The sequence below is a fragment of the Pan troglodytes genome, chromosome 1 (genome assembly GCF_028858775.2).
Source record: "Pan troglodytes isolate AG18354 chromosome 1, NHGRI_mPanTro3-v2.0_pri, whole genome shotgun sequence".
NCBI classification, from domain to species: domain Eukaryota; kingdom Metazoa; phylum Chordata; class Mammalia; order Primates; family Hominidae; genus Pan; species Pan troglodytes.
This window is the reverse complement of record NC_072398.2, coordinates 162,458,321-162,473,654: the sequence shown is the minus strand read 5'-3', so window position 1 is coordinate 162,473,654 and position 15,334 is coordinate 162,458,321. Positions and strand designations below refer to the sequence as shown.

The following is a 15,334-nucleotide window of genomic DNA, read 5'->3' as shown; positions in this document are numbered from 1 at the left end:
TCTTCATATCATATGTAATTTTATAGTCTTCTACTTTTCTTTAAACTCTAATGCCAACTTTTTATTCTCTTTTAACTTTGCTTAGTCAGAGCTTATCTGCAGGGAGCAAATTTCATTAATGAATTTCAGTTAATATACATGAAAAATGCTAATTTAATATACAACCATCAAATGTCTGGATTTGCCCTTGTTTAATGTAATTTTTATGTTTTTCAATAAGATTGATTTATTAAAATCAATTGATCTTTAGCTGTACAATTATATGGGTCTAAGACACAGATATGAGTATATGCATTATGTTTATGTTCATTCATAAAGCAGAAAAATGATTTGGCTGGCTGCTTTGTAACTATATTGTATACATGGGAAATCTGACAAACTCAGGGTATGAAAATGACTGGTAGAAGGAGATTTGTAGAGGAGGAGGTAGTTTGTGAATTTTGTGTTGAGGAAAGACTGCCGTGAAATCTGGAAATGACACTGTGTCTAGAAGAAAATTCATAAAACAAGGAACATTCTCTCCTGCTGTAGCGGACATTTATTGATTGATCACTCAGCATCCATTTCCCTTATAATACCCAGATTTTTCTTAGGTCTTTCATCTCTTTTATATACTTCCTATGAGTTTAGGGAGATAGTCACACTGCTGCCATATCTGGGGTAGGCCTAGATTATTTAAGATAATAAGAACATTTAGTTACCCTGGGTAGTCAGTGTTGGCTGGACTTAAGCCAACAAGTATGTTGAAACTGTCATATTTAATGCAAGTCTTGCCAGCTCCTACAGAAAAGTTTTGGAGTCAGGCAGGCACGCAGCTGAGGATGGCTGGCAACTACAAGACATCTGGCAGATATTCTAAGTACAAAGGAAAAATATCCCCAAATCTAATCCTTATGAAGTTGGATATTAAAGGTGGGAAAGTGTTCTAGAATCACAGTAATACCTGGTTAGAAAGTCATCCTGCATTTTTCAACTGCAAGAATCATTAGAAACATGTGTTCAGGAAGCTTCATCTATGAGGTGTAAGGACTTTCACATAAAACTAGCCTTCCCTTTAACTTTAATTCTTCCTCATTGTGCAGGCTGTTGAATTAAAAACTATTAGTTCCTTACAGGACGTTTATGTGGGTATTATATTAGAAACTCAGTCAAATTTTAAGAATTATTTCCAGGGGAAAATGAATTCCCAGTTCTAGCCACAAATGATTCATAAATGAATATTTAAAGTACAATCCATTCATAAGTTCAGAATTTACTGTAACTATGAAAGTCTTTGTAGTGTGCTAGAATGAGCACTGCTCTAGGAAGGAGTCAAGGAATATTGATTCTAATCTTGGCTTTGCCATTAATTAACTATGAGACCTTGGCAACTCTCTCCCCTGGTTCTTAATTTTCTCATTTGTAAAATGAAGAAGTTGAAGTAGATGTCTAAGATTCTTCCAGTTCCAGGAATTTATAATAAATTTACCAAATTTCAGAACACGCATTTATTCAACAGTGACTTTAAAATACTAAGTTTTAAAAATATGTTTTGAAAATTATCCTAAAATCTAGGTTTGATTTTGTCCTGCTGGATCATTAAACATTATTCATAAAAGTAATTTTACCTTTGGGCATTTAACACATTAGTTAAGATCATTCTAATAATGGTACCAAGGTACAACTAAATAGGAGAAGTACTAGAGGTCATATTCAATGCATTTTTTAAACTAATCTAAATTTATTTTAAATATGTTCATTTATTTTCAAATTGTTTTTATGATGCATTGATTTAAGAGAACTTTTGCTTTATACAGACACACATGCACATGCCATGCACACACACATGTATAATGTTTCTTACATTGTCATTCATTCAGCCTACTTTATACTAGGTACTATGCTAGGATCCAGGGACACGAAACTTGCAGTTATTGGCTTCAAGGAGCTTATGTTCTGTTGAATGAAATAATCATGTAAACTGACAGTTGCATGGTGAGTTAACCTGTGAAATATCTGCACACACTAATAATCAGAGAAATTCTAATTAAATAGTATATTCCAGTTTTTGCACATTACAAAATTTATAATATGTAAGGCAGAGTGTGGCAAAGGGGACACTGTTGTGGAATGATTATAAATCCTACTCCTTCTTTTCCCCATTATCCTGTTTAATTTTTCTTCTTAGATACTATCAGCATCAACGTATTATATGTATATTTTATAAAATCTGTTTTCACCCGCTGGAATGAAAAGCTCCATCTGAGAAAGGATTTAAGTAAAAAGAAAAAAAAACTTGATAAACACACACTTATCTGGGGAGGCAAAGGTACATGAAGTAAATGTTTACTCCATGTAAAATTTGTATTCGTTGTTTCTTTAAGATGTATTTTATTCTCTTGTTTGAAATTTTTATATTGAGCACATATTTCTTTATTAATTAAATATGAAGGCAAATGAACAGGTAGTATATCTTTTTAAGCACCATGGCCACTGTAATAAACTATGTGGGATGCTTAGGAACATCATGAAACCTAACTTTGGGGGAAGTTATGTCAGGAGGAAACACCTGAGCTAATCTTGATGAATGAATTTAATTAGCCAGGTGGAGAAAGGAAGGAAGGAGGTCAATCTCATGAGAAGAAGCAACTTATACAAGAGTCATAGAGGCATGTAAGTATAGAATATACAGAGAATTGCAGGTAATTTGCATAAGTAGAATATATAGTACAAGGAAAAGGAGACTGATATGAAGCTGTAATGGTAAGCATGGGTCAGATTCTGATAATGTATTTGCTATATTAAGAATTTCACTTTACACCACTTCAAATCTATTCCTGATAATTCTTGCTTCTGACTTTAAAGATCACTTTCCTGTAGGCAGCCACATTATAATTGTAGTTCCCACGTCTACTTTTGTTTCCTTAAAGTTTATCCTGCATAAAACAGCCAGTTACCTTTTCACCATATAGTTCCCTCTTCAGTTGTATTTACCATAATGTATTCTATCTACATACATTAAGAATGCATGAGAGAATGTTACAATTTTTGCTTTAAAAGATCAAACACACTTTAAACAACTACAGAAGACAAGAAGACTTTGTTATATTTACTGAGATGCTTAACATTTCTGTTGTTCTTCCTTCATTCTCCATGCTACAGGCATCTTTTGGGTATTATTTTCCTTTTGTCTGAAGAAGTTCCTTTAACGATTCTTTTAGAACAGATCTGCTGGCAACACATTTTTTAGTTTATTATCCATCTGAGAATATTTTATCTTAATTCCTAAAAGACATTTTCTCTGAATATGGAATTCTGGGTTGAAATTATTTTCTTTCAGCACTTTATAAATGTTGTTTCACTTCCTTCTGGCCTCAATGAGACAGCTGCAGTCATTAGAATAAATGTTTCCCTATAAGTAATACATCATTTTTCTTTGGCTTTTTTCATGATACTTTCTTTGTCTTTAGTTTTCAGCAGTTGGAATAGGATGGCTCTGGGCATGATTTTTTTGTTGTTGTTGTTATTTTTCTGTTTGGGTTTGCTGAATTTTTTGAATCTGTAGCTTAATGTCTTTTCTTCACATTTGGGTTATTTTCAGCCCTTATTTCTTCAAGGTTTTTAAAATTAACATATTCTCTCTTGTCTCTGTGACTAAAATAACAGAATATTAGTTCTTTCATTATCGCACCACATGTTCCTGAGGTTTCTCAATCATTTTTCCCCTGCTTTTCAGATCATATACCATAGTTCCCCCTTATTCTCAGGGGTTACGTTCCAAGACCCCTCATGGATATTTGAAAGGCAGATAGTATCAAACCCTGTATAGACTATGTGCACATTTCCTTTTCCTTCTTTACAATTTCACAAATAGAACATTCATTCTTACTGTAATCTTAGTAATCTCGGCATATGATTTATTTCATTTCTTTATTAAATTGAAAACTTTCACCTTATTAAATCAAGTTTAGCCTAAAGCTGCATCCTTATATAATCTAAGTTCAGCCTAAAGGGTTCTCTGCACATTGTGAACTATAACAAGTGGAGATGTAACAGACCATAGCCTATACTTGTGCCAATCACCGAGCTTTGGCCAATCAAATGTAGCCAGCTATTCAAACCATGTTCAAATAAGGCAAACACCAACAGTAACTGATCCAGCTGTTTCTGCACCTCACTTCCGATTTCTGTAGGTTACTTTCCTTTTTCTGTTCATAAATCTTCTTCCACCACATGGCTATGCTGAAGTCTCTAAGCATACCCTGGCTTGGGATGCTTTCCAATTTGTAAAGCATTCATTGCTCAATTAAACTCTTTCAAATTTAATTCAACTGAAGTTTTTAACAACCTTTTCACTTAAAAGAAGCACCTGAGGGCTTCTCTTTTGCATATCCGAATTGCCGGCATTACTACTTATACCTTGGGAACAATAGTAAATAAATAAGGGTTACTTGAATACAAGCTCTGCTATACCACAACAGTTGATGTGACAACAAATATGGGGCCACTAAGAGACTAATGGACACGTAGAATACACAGTGTGGATATGCTTTGAGAAAGGGATGATTTCATGTCCTGAGTGGAACAAAGTGGGATGGTGTGAGATTTCATCATGCTACTCAGAACCACACATGTTTTAAAAGTTGTGTATTCTTTCTTCTGGTATTTCTATTTAATATTTCAGATTGCAGTTGACCATGGGTAAGCAAAACCTTGCATAAGGGGGGACGATGATAATTTCTATTGTTCTATCTTCAGTAGTTTTTTTTTTGTCCTCTCTATTCTGCTACTGAGCCCAACTGGTAAGATTTAAAATTTGTTATTGCATCTTTTAGTTCTAAAATATCCATCTGGTTCTTCTTTATATTTTCTATAATCATTCCTCCCTATCTGCAGAGGATTGGTTAAGATCCCCCTGTGGATACCAAAATCTGTGCATACTCAAGTTCCACAGTCAGCCCTGTGGGACCCTCAGATACAAAAAGGTGGCCTTTGTATGCTCAAGTTTCACATTCCATGAATATTGTACTTTCAATTCATGTTTGACTGTGGATATGGAATCTGCCAATACAGAGAGCTGACTGTATTTATTGAAAAATATCCACTGTGTGGACTCATGCAGTTCAATCTTTTGTTGTTCAAATATCAACTGTATTTTATTTCAAGATTTCAAGATTTTGTATCTGCACTCTTTCCTGTACTTTCCTGTTTCCTGGGGCTCCCCTCATTAGTCCTCTTACTGTATCTTTATTACTCCACTCTGACACGCACTTCTTGTGACTCTCTCCACATCTGGTACAAAGCAACAAGATAATAAGAGTGTGTTAGTACATGTTCTCACTGTTATAAAGAACTGCCTGAGACTGGGTAATTTATAAAGAAAAGAGGTTTAATTGACTCACAGATCTGCATGGCTGGGGAGGTGTCAGGAAACTTGCAATTCTGGTGGAAGGGGAAGCAGGCATGTCCTACAAGGTGGCGGGTGAGAGAGAAAACCAAAGGAGGAACTTCCAAACACATATAAAATCATCAGATCTCTTGAGAACTCACTGACTGTCATGAGAACAGCATGGGGGAAACCATCCCTGTGATCCAATCACCTCCCTCCCTTGACTTGAGGCATTACAGGTCCCTCCCTAGACACGTGGGGATTACAATTCAATATGAAATTTGGATGGGGACACAGGGCCAAACCATTTCGAAGAGGGTGGGGAAAAATTACCTTACTTCCTTTAATTACAGCTCCTGTGACTGGAAATGAAAGTTTTCCTCCCTTAGAGTTTTCAGCCCTTGTACCTCCCAATGCTACCTCAGTCATGGTCTTTGAGCCACTGTTGGATTGCTTGGGGGCAGGGACATGAGAGAATGGAGAACAAGAAAGAAAAATGGAGTTCCTGCATTCTCTGAGTGTTGGGAGATTGCTTTTCCACTCCTTGAGCTTCTTAAGCCAGAACTGGAGGAATTCTCCTGGCACTTTATCTGTTTACAATCAAATTCTATTTCCAGATTTCCTGCTGAATTGAGTCCAGGACAGGAGATGCTAGAGTAAAATAAAAGTTAAAACTCACTGCCCTTTCAGTGGTACTTTGATATCTGATTTTCTTCCCAGTCTCCTTGCCACTTACTTTTCAGAGTTCTCAAACAGCTGCTGGATGCATCTGTTCAGGTTTTATACCTGTATTAGGTACAATAGTGAATTACTAATAAATAGTTGCTTGATTATTGAGTGAGAGGATATCATAACTTATCAAATAAAGAATTTTTAAATGAATTTTTTGCCAATAATTTTTTATGAGGGAAAATTGAATTTCTCTCTTGTAAAATTCCTTTTCTAGATATTAAGATAATTGTTCTTTGTTATTCTGAAAGAAATAATCTTCACATTGCTGTTTAGTTCTCATAGTATTTGCTGCAGGCTCAGTATGTAATTGATTTTTTAAATATTTTTACATTTTTCTACATTCTTATTTGTAGATCTTTGTATTCGAATAATTCAAAATTTAAAAAAGCTTCAGTGTTTCTGCAGAAATAATAAAACTGTTACACTATGTAGCAAAAATAATAACCACAGTACAAAAATACCCTATCAATTAAATCATCCCAACCATTTTAGTAGTGTTTGTTCTTTAAAAAATTTAAATATAATATATAACATTTTTTGTGTTACTATACTTGTTTCCTTTTTCCTTAAAATTAATAGGTTCATTTTTATACTTGAAAATAAATTTAAAAATAAAATTATTCACAATGAAATTCTTGGATAATCAGACACAAGGACTAAAAATCTTTTTTAGTCTTATATTAAGAGAAGTTATTTATAACTGAAAAACTACTATTCAAGGCATATGTTAACTATTAAAAAATAAAGGGGAAAAATAAAGTGTTCATATGTACCAAATAATGATCAAAATGCTAACTTATTCATAGGTTGTCTCTTCATAAAACATGGTTATGGTACAGTTACAAGCAATTGTAATGGGGTTATATTGCAGTTGGCACTTTAAAGCTCATGAACTTTTAATGTAATTCTATCTTCACTGCACACTGGAGAATTTAGACATTGGGTTTCAGTTATTAGAAGTAATTCTAAATATAGGAAACATGGTATCATGGACACTATAAAGTGAACTGCTAGACTCTGAGAATCAGGCTTGGATAGAAATGGGTCTAGCATATTTGCCTTTCTCTGTCACCATAATGAAAATGTATTTAGGTTGGATGTCTACTTCCTAGAAGCCTAAGCTTCTAATAGGCATACATTTCCTAGGGGCCATAACATCAATCCTTTTTAAGATTCTTTAGGAGTGCCTATCAAGAAATGACAAATTTCTTAAAAGAAATCTAGTTTAAAAACTAGATATTTTTGACTCTTTTGTAAGTCATCACTCCTATCTAAGTGCTCTTTCATTACTTCAATAAATATTCGTTGACTGCCTACTATGTTCTGGTAACTTTGTTAGATCTGGGTCTATATTAGTCAGGAAAATACAGTTTCACTCCAAGTTACAGTCTAGCAAGAAATACAAGCCAATAAAATAAGGTTTAATTGTTGCTCTGATAAGAGAGGTATACGATTTGTGGAGGTATATTGGAGGGACATTTAGCTCAAAGAAGGCCTAGGATAATATTCAACACCAAGTATAAATCAACCACGTGAAGAGGTGTTAGAAACGCTTTTTGCCTTGTGAGAAACTCTGTATAAGGGCCTCCCCTGAGACTTGTAGCCTGTAAATCGTGATGCTTTATGGTCCCACTTCAAAGTTATTTTGTCTCTTCTAAAGAGTGAGTGCCCAGCAAAATTTATACTTTTTCTCTACGTTAAATAATGCTGAGGTTCTAATTAATACAAAATTCTGATCAGATACAAATGAATAAAAACAGTAATCAATCATAAAGAAACGTTAATGTTCTCATGCATCGCTGTCAACTACTAATAAATAATTTTATATGTATATTGTCTCCTAGGCCAATCATATTACAATGCTTCTTGATGCCATCTGTTAACAGCTTACCTTCACTGTTATCTTGTCTGACAGCAGATCCATTTATATATTTGCTTGTCTTACCATTTTATTTCCAGTTTCCTTCCACATTTCTTATTCTTTAGGGATCATTCTGCCCTTGTGAAATATAAATACCATCTCTGTTAAATTCATTACTCATTTTATCCTCACTTTTCCAGACAAATCACCATGGCTTTGAAGTGTAGAATATATTATTTTAATTTCTCTGCTAGCTTGCTCTCAGATAACTTTTGTTTTCTTTTCCTCCTCTTGTCATTGGAAGTTACATTTCTGAGTGCATGCCTTCAAGTTAATTTCTGAATATTCTTCTATAGCATAGTAAGAGAAAAACAATCTTGTTTGGCTGGCCAATGGTGATGAATGGAGTGTAGACCAGCCTATAGAGTCCAAAGCCTCCAAGAGAGAAAGAGCAAGAATGAAAGGTGGTGGTATAACTAAATATTTTTGTAATCATGGACAAAAGGATTTGGGATCATGATAATTTACTTCAGGTTATTTGCAGGTGAACTTCAGACTTCTGTGAGTGACAGCACATGGGGTCCTAGATGCTCTGATGGAGAACCTGGGTGTTACAAAATGTATGAGTAGGTGGGCTTCTATTAAATGGAGTACTTAAAGAAGAACTACTCAAGTTGCCCAGGTTGTGCTTGAATGGACACAGTCTCAAGAATGCAGTGAGCTTGAGTGTTAATATATGCCAATGACAGTCCAATGACTGTAGTTTCCATGAAAGGCCATATTGTGTCTATCAATAAATGCTGTAGAATAAGTGAAGAAATATGACATGAACTGCAATACTCTGCTTTTTCACAAAAGGCAACCTTATCTGCCACTTTAGAGAGAGTGAGATTGTACTATCATACAAAAGAAAATAAAGATTGTACCTCTATAGGTTCTTTATGTGTATTTGTGGTTGAGTGGGTAGTTTAGGGGCAATTTTGGAGTGGTAAATACATTGGATAGCATTTGACTCCTATATACATGGAATATTTTACAGAACATTATAATCTAAGGAGATTTGTCAACTTTAAAATCAAGAGGTCATAAGGAATTATAAAGAGCTAAATTTACGTTGCATTTATTACCATGAAACCATCTATTACTAATAGAAAGCAGTAAGTAAGAATACTCTATAATTAATGGTCTAAAACTGAAAATGATGGACTAGCTTTTTCACTGAAAGCAATTTCTATTCTGCTACTCAATTACTCAGTTGCTTAATTTTAAGATTTTATTATGTCTTTAAATCATGATTAATATAGGAAATATGATGCTTTTCTACTTCCTAACCACTGCTTATCCAAGCATCCACAATCTTTTATAATACTGTTTTGTACTACCATATTTATTTTAAAATGAAAAGTATTGGATTTTTTATTATAGTGACAGAATCTTACTGTGGTAGTTGAATAAAGCAACATTTACTTAGGTCAAAGAATTAGAATATTAATATACATTGATATTGAGATGTACATATTTTTGAAAAATTTAATGACAGCAATACTAAAGAATTAGAAATAATTTTTACAATCATAAATTCAATGTTCTAGAAAATTCATATTGAAAATTGCTTAATATTTTTATTATGAGATTTTTAGGAACATTTTCTTGTTGATAATATAAAATATAGCAAAGAGAACTCAGAGATTCAGAATTTCCCAGGATCACATCCCTGACTTAATGCAATTCAATTCAAAAGACATATGCAGACATATAGCTCTAAGAAATATGCTGTGATCTGGTAGTTGTCTGTAAAGAATGTACACTTTAACAAAAAAGGTGGGATAACTTCAATACAATGCTGTTTGGTGCTTTGATAATGGCATGAACAGCATTCACATAAGAGGAAACTTAACATTAGCTGGATGGAACATGATATTTTTCTAGGACCAGCTTCCTGGCTTATAAAAGAGCACAGTTTAGGGCTCTTCACTATATACTCTCTAAAATCCAGAATAATATTGAGGAATAACTGGTGTACCCTGGGAGATAAGAGTGCTTACCCTGGAAGTTTGGGTGGTTTGGAAGGCACTGGCAGATGCCTTCATGCCACAGAAGTAACTCCAGAATAGGGCACCATGATTATAATTGAGGGACTGCAATGCTAACCAACCCCATGGTGACATGGTGATTCAGCATCTCTATAATGTTCTTGTTGAGGTAGGACCCTCAGATAGGTACTCTTGTGGAGATAGTGAACCTCTCCTCTTCACCTTCCTTCCCATTACTCCAGTCTCCGAAAGACAAGGAAAAGTGAATCTGGTACAATGAAGCAGTGAGAGTAGAGAACCTAAGAAAAAATAGAGATGATATATTAATCAACTAAGAATTATGTTATGACATGTGTATACTCAGTTTTACCTGTGCCAAATGCGGAGGAACTCCCTAGATGCCAGGGAGATGAGTTTTGGAGAAACGGTGAGGAGAAGAGCTCCTCTTACAGCAGCAGAAGAAGAAGGCATGCTGGTATTGGGCTCTCTAATCCAGCAAGGTTTACCTCACTGGCCTGGGGGTAGCACACAAAGTATCTATCTTGATGTTTACCTAGAGTTATAGGCACAAGTACTGGACTTGTGTGTTGAAAGGGTGTACCATGGCCTAGTTCCAATCAGGTATCAGGTAAAGTTGGAGAGAGTAACCTGGGCTTCTTAGGACCAAAATGAAGATTAAAAAAAAAAATTCTTTTTTTAAAGGGGCCTTGTCTCAGGCATGGATTTTCCCAAAACTGGGAGGTTTGGTTCTCTATAAACTCCAACTTCCTGGAAATAATACTTTGTATATCCTAGAATAATAGTATAAGGCATCCTGAAAAATGTGACTCTGAAGGCATTGACCGATTGTTGCTGGTGGTGAAAGTAGGTGCTGTGGAACATTCTAGATGTATAATATTTAATCAAGTTATTGGAGAGGTCAAAAAATTACACAAGGGCACAGGTGTAGTTTGGTTTGGTGCTAATGGGCAAGTGGAAGTTCACATTGATATTTATCTTACAATATTTTTGACTTTTGTACCATCAACTTGAATGAAAATTATTATAATTAGAAATAAGCACATGATAATATAAAACATGTAAAAAGTACAGAAGAACTCTAGGGAAAGGAGATTGCTGATGAAGCTAGAATTAAGAAAAATTTCTTATAGAAGGTTAATCCTTTCTGGAGGGTTGTAATAGATGCAGATTGACGTCTGTGTTTTAATTTGTATTGAGCAGCTCATTTAACCTTGTCAAAGGCTTTTCACCTTGAGCATCTCACTTTATCTAGACAAAATTTCAATAGCAGTTACCATAATAATTGGAGTAATAAAGAAACTAAGCCATAAAGAAGTTAAATATCATCTAAGGATACATTTGATTAGCTGGATATCTAAGACTTGAGGCCAAATCCCCAGTGTTCTGGTCCATAGGATGTCTTCTCTTTCCTATTTTATCCCTGATAATATAAGTAACAAGGAATAGACTAGAAAAATATGGATAATTCTAATAATTTTGCTATTAATTTAAAAGCACAAATTAGTTAAGCTATTACAGTAATTACACAAAACCCAATTATGACCAAATCCCAAGAAATTAGGGAAAAGTGAATTCTTATCAAAGATCAGGTCAACTTGGTCCTTGGTCAGATAAAGTATACTAAGCAAGTGTTTTCCTTTTTTTTTTTTTTTTTAAGACAGAGTCTCACTCTGTCACCCAGGCTGCAGTGGTACAGTGGTGTGAACTCGGCTCACTGCAATCTTGGCTTCCTGAGTTCAAGCGATTCTCTTGCCTCAGCCTCCTGAGTAGCTGGCACCACAGGTGCAAGACACCATTCCCGGCTAATTTTTGTGTTTTTAATAAAGATGGGGGGTTCACCATGTTGGCCAGTCTGGTCTTGAACTCCTGACCTCAAGTGATCCACCTGTCTCGGCCTACCAAAGTGCTAGGATTACAGAAGTGAGCCACCACGCCTGGCCTGCAAGTGCCTTTTCTTAAGGCAATGCAATATCAGCTTTTTAAACTTCTCCTCATGAAACTCCATATAGACAATTTGTTTTGTTGACCAGCAGCCAGATCTAAGTGATGTGTTGAGGTGTTTTCCCCATCCTTTTGCCATGATGTGTCTGGAAATAGAACCGGATGTGATGCTGTGGTCCTGGGCTCTCATTTCTGAGGCCAGGAAGTGTTAGAGAGGGGTTAGGTTATTAGCGATTAACTCTAGGCGTTTCTCAAAAGCAAGGAGGGAGCTTTGCCCACCACTAATTCTTCCACATGTGGTTATTGCCTATCATAAGTTACTACTTCTAGGCAAATTAAAAATGGCTTGTATGCCAAGCAAAATTACTGTCACATTTCACACTTTATTCTCCTTCTGGTTTGTTTTCTTTAGGATTTCAAAATTAGAAATCGCTTCTTGAATTACAGTCTTTTCTTCTTTCTCCCCATATCCTCCCACACTTTTGCTTCTTTTGAGTTTGTACTTCATCTTTGGCTCCAGATATTTTAATTACTAGATAACAAGTATTATAATTTTAGAAAATAGAGATAAAAGATACAGTTTCAGCCATCAAGGAGCTCACAGTCTAGCATGACTGGCAAGAAAGGAATCAGAAAATGACAATACTGTGTGGCAAAAGTTATGTTAGAAATTATTGCTGGTTCCATGTCTCTTTTTAGTAGTATGATCTTGGTTAACCATATAAAACACAAGCAGAGATTTGAGACTAAGTAGAAAAAGCCCCAGTGTATTACGTTTCTATTGCTACATAACAAATTACCCCAGAATTCAGTGGCCTAAAAAACCATTTATTAGTTGGCATTTTCTATGGGCCAGGAATTTGGACCTGAATTAGCTGGGTCCTCTGACTAACAATGCTTTCATCAACCTTGAGGCTGTAGTCATCACAAGGTTTGTCTGGGCTGGATCTGCTCCCAGGCATACTCAGGTAGTTGTTGGCAAGATTCAGTTCCTTGCGAGTTCTTGGACTGAAGGCCTTAGTTCTTTGCTGCTATTGTTTGGAGGCTGCCTTCAGCTTTTATCAGGTGTGCCTCTCCGTAGGACGACCCACAACAGGGCAGCTGGCTTCATCCAGGTGAGCAAGTATAAGTATGCAAGAGAGAGTGCAAGCAAGCAAGGAGTCATAGTTTTATAACCTAATCTCAGAAGTGTCATCCATCACGTTTACCATATTCTATTTGTTAGAAGCAAGTCACTAGGTTCAGCCTATACTCAAAAAATAAGACATCACCCAAGGGAATAAATAACAGGAGGTAAGGATCACTGGGGGCCATTTTGGAAGCTGCCTATCACACCCAGAATAAAAAAATCTATCAAAATATCCTTAAACTTTTTCTAAAAGAAGATAAGAGCATATTTTTCAGGCCTAAAAGTAGCTTATAGTTAATTATTGAATTGACAAATTATCTAATTTCTCCTTAGGTGCAGAATGTACCAGATTGCATGCAGCCAAAAGGGTTAAACAAAACTGAAGCATGAAGAGGTGCAAAGCACCTCGCATTTATTAGGTCTATATACAAGAAACTGTGTTGGCTGCCTCCATACACTTTGTTTCAGTTAACCTTCAAAAAATGTTGCATGAAATAGGGAGGCAGCCTATCTTAGTGGCAGGGCTGTTTCACAGAGCTATACAGGTTGTACCCTGAAGAACAACAAAGCCATCTCTGACAGTGTGAGCAATACATCTTGGATTGTCCTCTTAGTGGTCCATGTTTCCTTGGGTCTGGAATCAGTACTTTTTTACTAGTGCTGTGACCTTCACAAGTTGCTTAACATCTCTAAGCCTTAGTTTCTTCATTTCTAGGATAAGGAAGTCATAATATTAATGAACTCTCAGGACTGCTATGAGGATAAAATGAGATCATCATCATCATCATCATCATCACTTACTCAATGCGTACTACAATCCTGGCACTCCTCTAAGTGTTACAAATGTATTAACTCCAACAATAACTCCAGAAGGTAGGTATTTTTATGATCTCATTTTTACCAATGAGGAAAATAAGACATGGAAAGTCAAATAATCTGTATATGGTCACAGAGATAGGAAGTGGTCTGACTCCAAAGTCTGATTTTTAATCTCACTATACTATTTCTCATCATTGTGGAGTCAATGCTGTAGTACAATATCTGACAATTAGTACATATTAAATATTAGCTTTTAATTCTATACCCATTTTACTAATAGGAAAACAAAGAATTATAAGTGGTTAATAACTTACCTAAAGAGTAATCCTGACCTTAAATAAGCGACCCAAGATTTTAAACCACATATGGCTGGATTCAAAGCACATGGCATTCTTAGTTTTGCTTTATTTTATTCAGAATGATTATGCCAATCATGATGTGATCTTTGTCTCAAGGTAAACAGCTCTACATGACTTGCCCCTCAGGGCATTGCTACATTGTAGTGCAATGCAAACCCTGAAGTTTATAAGAATGATTCAAGACCATCAAGAAAAAGATAAATTTTATAAATTTTATATAATATACTTTTATATAATATACTTTCTGTAAGAAGGACTGAAAGTGTATGACATATTTTAGATTTCCTTCAAATTAAAATAAAGTCAGTTCACTCATATAGTGGGTAAGCTTCAGCTACCTGAAAAATTGATCGATGTTGAGTACCTTATTCCTGGGCGATATCAGTGAAATGAAGTGTGGCTATATAAAATGAGGCATAGTGAATGCAATAGCTTTGGATATTTAGTTACAAAATGAACCACAATAGTCTTAATTCAGTTTCTGCATCAAACTGTGAACAGAGAATGTTCTGCAACCCATGAAAATAATCATGTTTAAAGAATGTGATCTACAAAATGTGTTCAATTTTTAAAAAGGCATATATACCCATCTAACTATACCTTTTCCATATAGTTACATACATCTGATGAAATTATCAATTATGCACTTTTCTTTATGCAGCTGTTATCAATAATAGAAAATAGAGCTGTTAAATGAAGTGTTATTTTGTAAACAAAACAAGCATTTTACCTGTGAAAACATATGAACCACCAGCAAAGGAATGTGATATTATAAATTCATTATTTTCAGCCTAAATGGGGCTGTCAACACTAGTTAGTTGAGGTAAAAAAGAAGTCTTTAATATCTCTGTAATGATCATGCTAGCCTCATCTTACAAAATATCTAAATTAACCTCTCTTGATTTTCCACCCATCTTCCTGGCTTCTCTGCTTTAAGTGTTTTTTGGAGTTTGTCTTTCTTTTTACTTTATTCATGTCCTGATGATAATATTTAGTTTCACACTGTTGAAAATGTTCAGGTGCTGATTTGTTGGCATGCACACTGGAGTGCAGATGCTGCTGCCACTGCCT

The 15,334-nt window shown here is 35.1% G+C and overlaps 1 long non-coding RNA gene across 1 annotated transcript in view; it reads left to right on the top strand.

Annotated features, from left to right (window-relative positions):
* Window positions 1–15,334, top strand: part of LOC134809037 (uncharacterized) — a 41,687-nt gene that overhangs the window by 18,569 nt on the left and 7,784 nt on the right. Inside the window, exon 2 of the long non-coding RNA XR_010153537.1 lies at window positions 13,801–13,958. This is a non-coding gene — a long non-coding RNA (uncharacterized LOC134809037). The remainder of the gene's footprint in view (window positions 1–13,800; window positions 13,959–15,334) is intronic.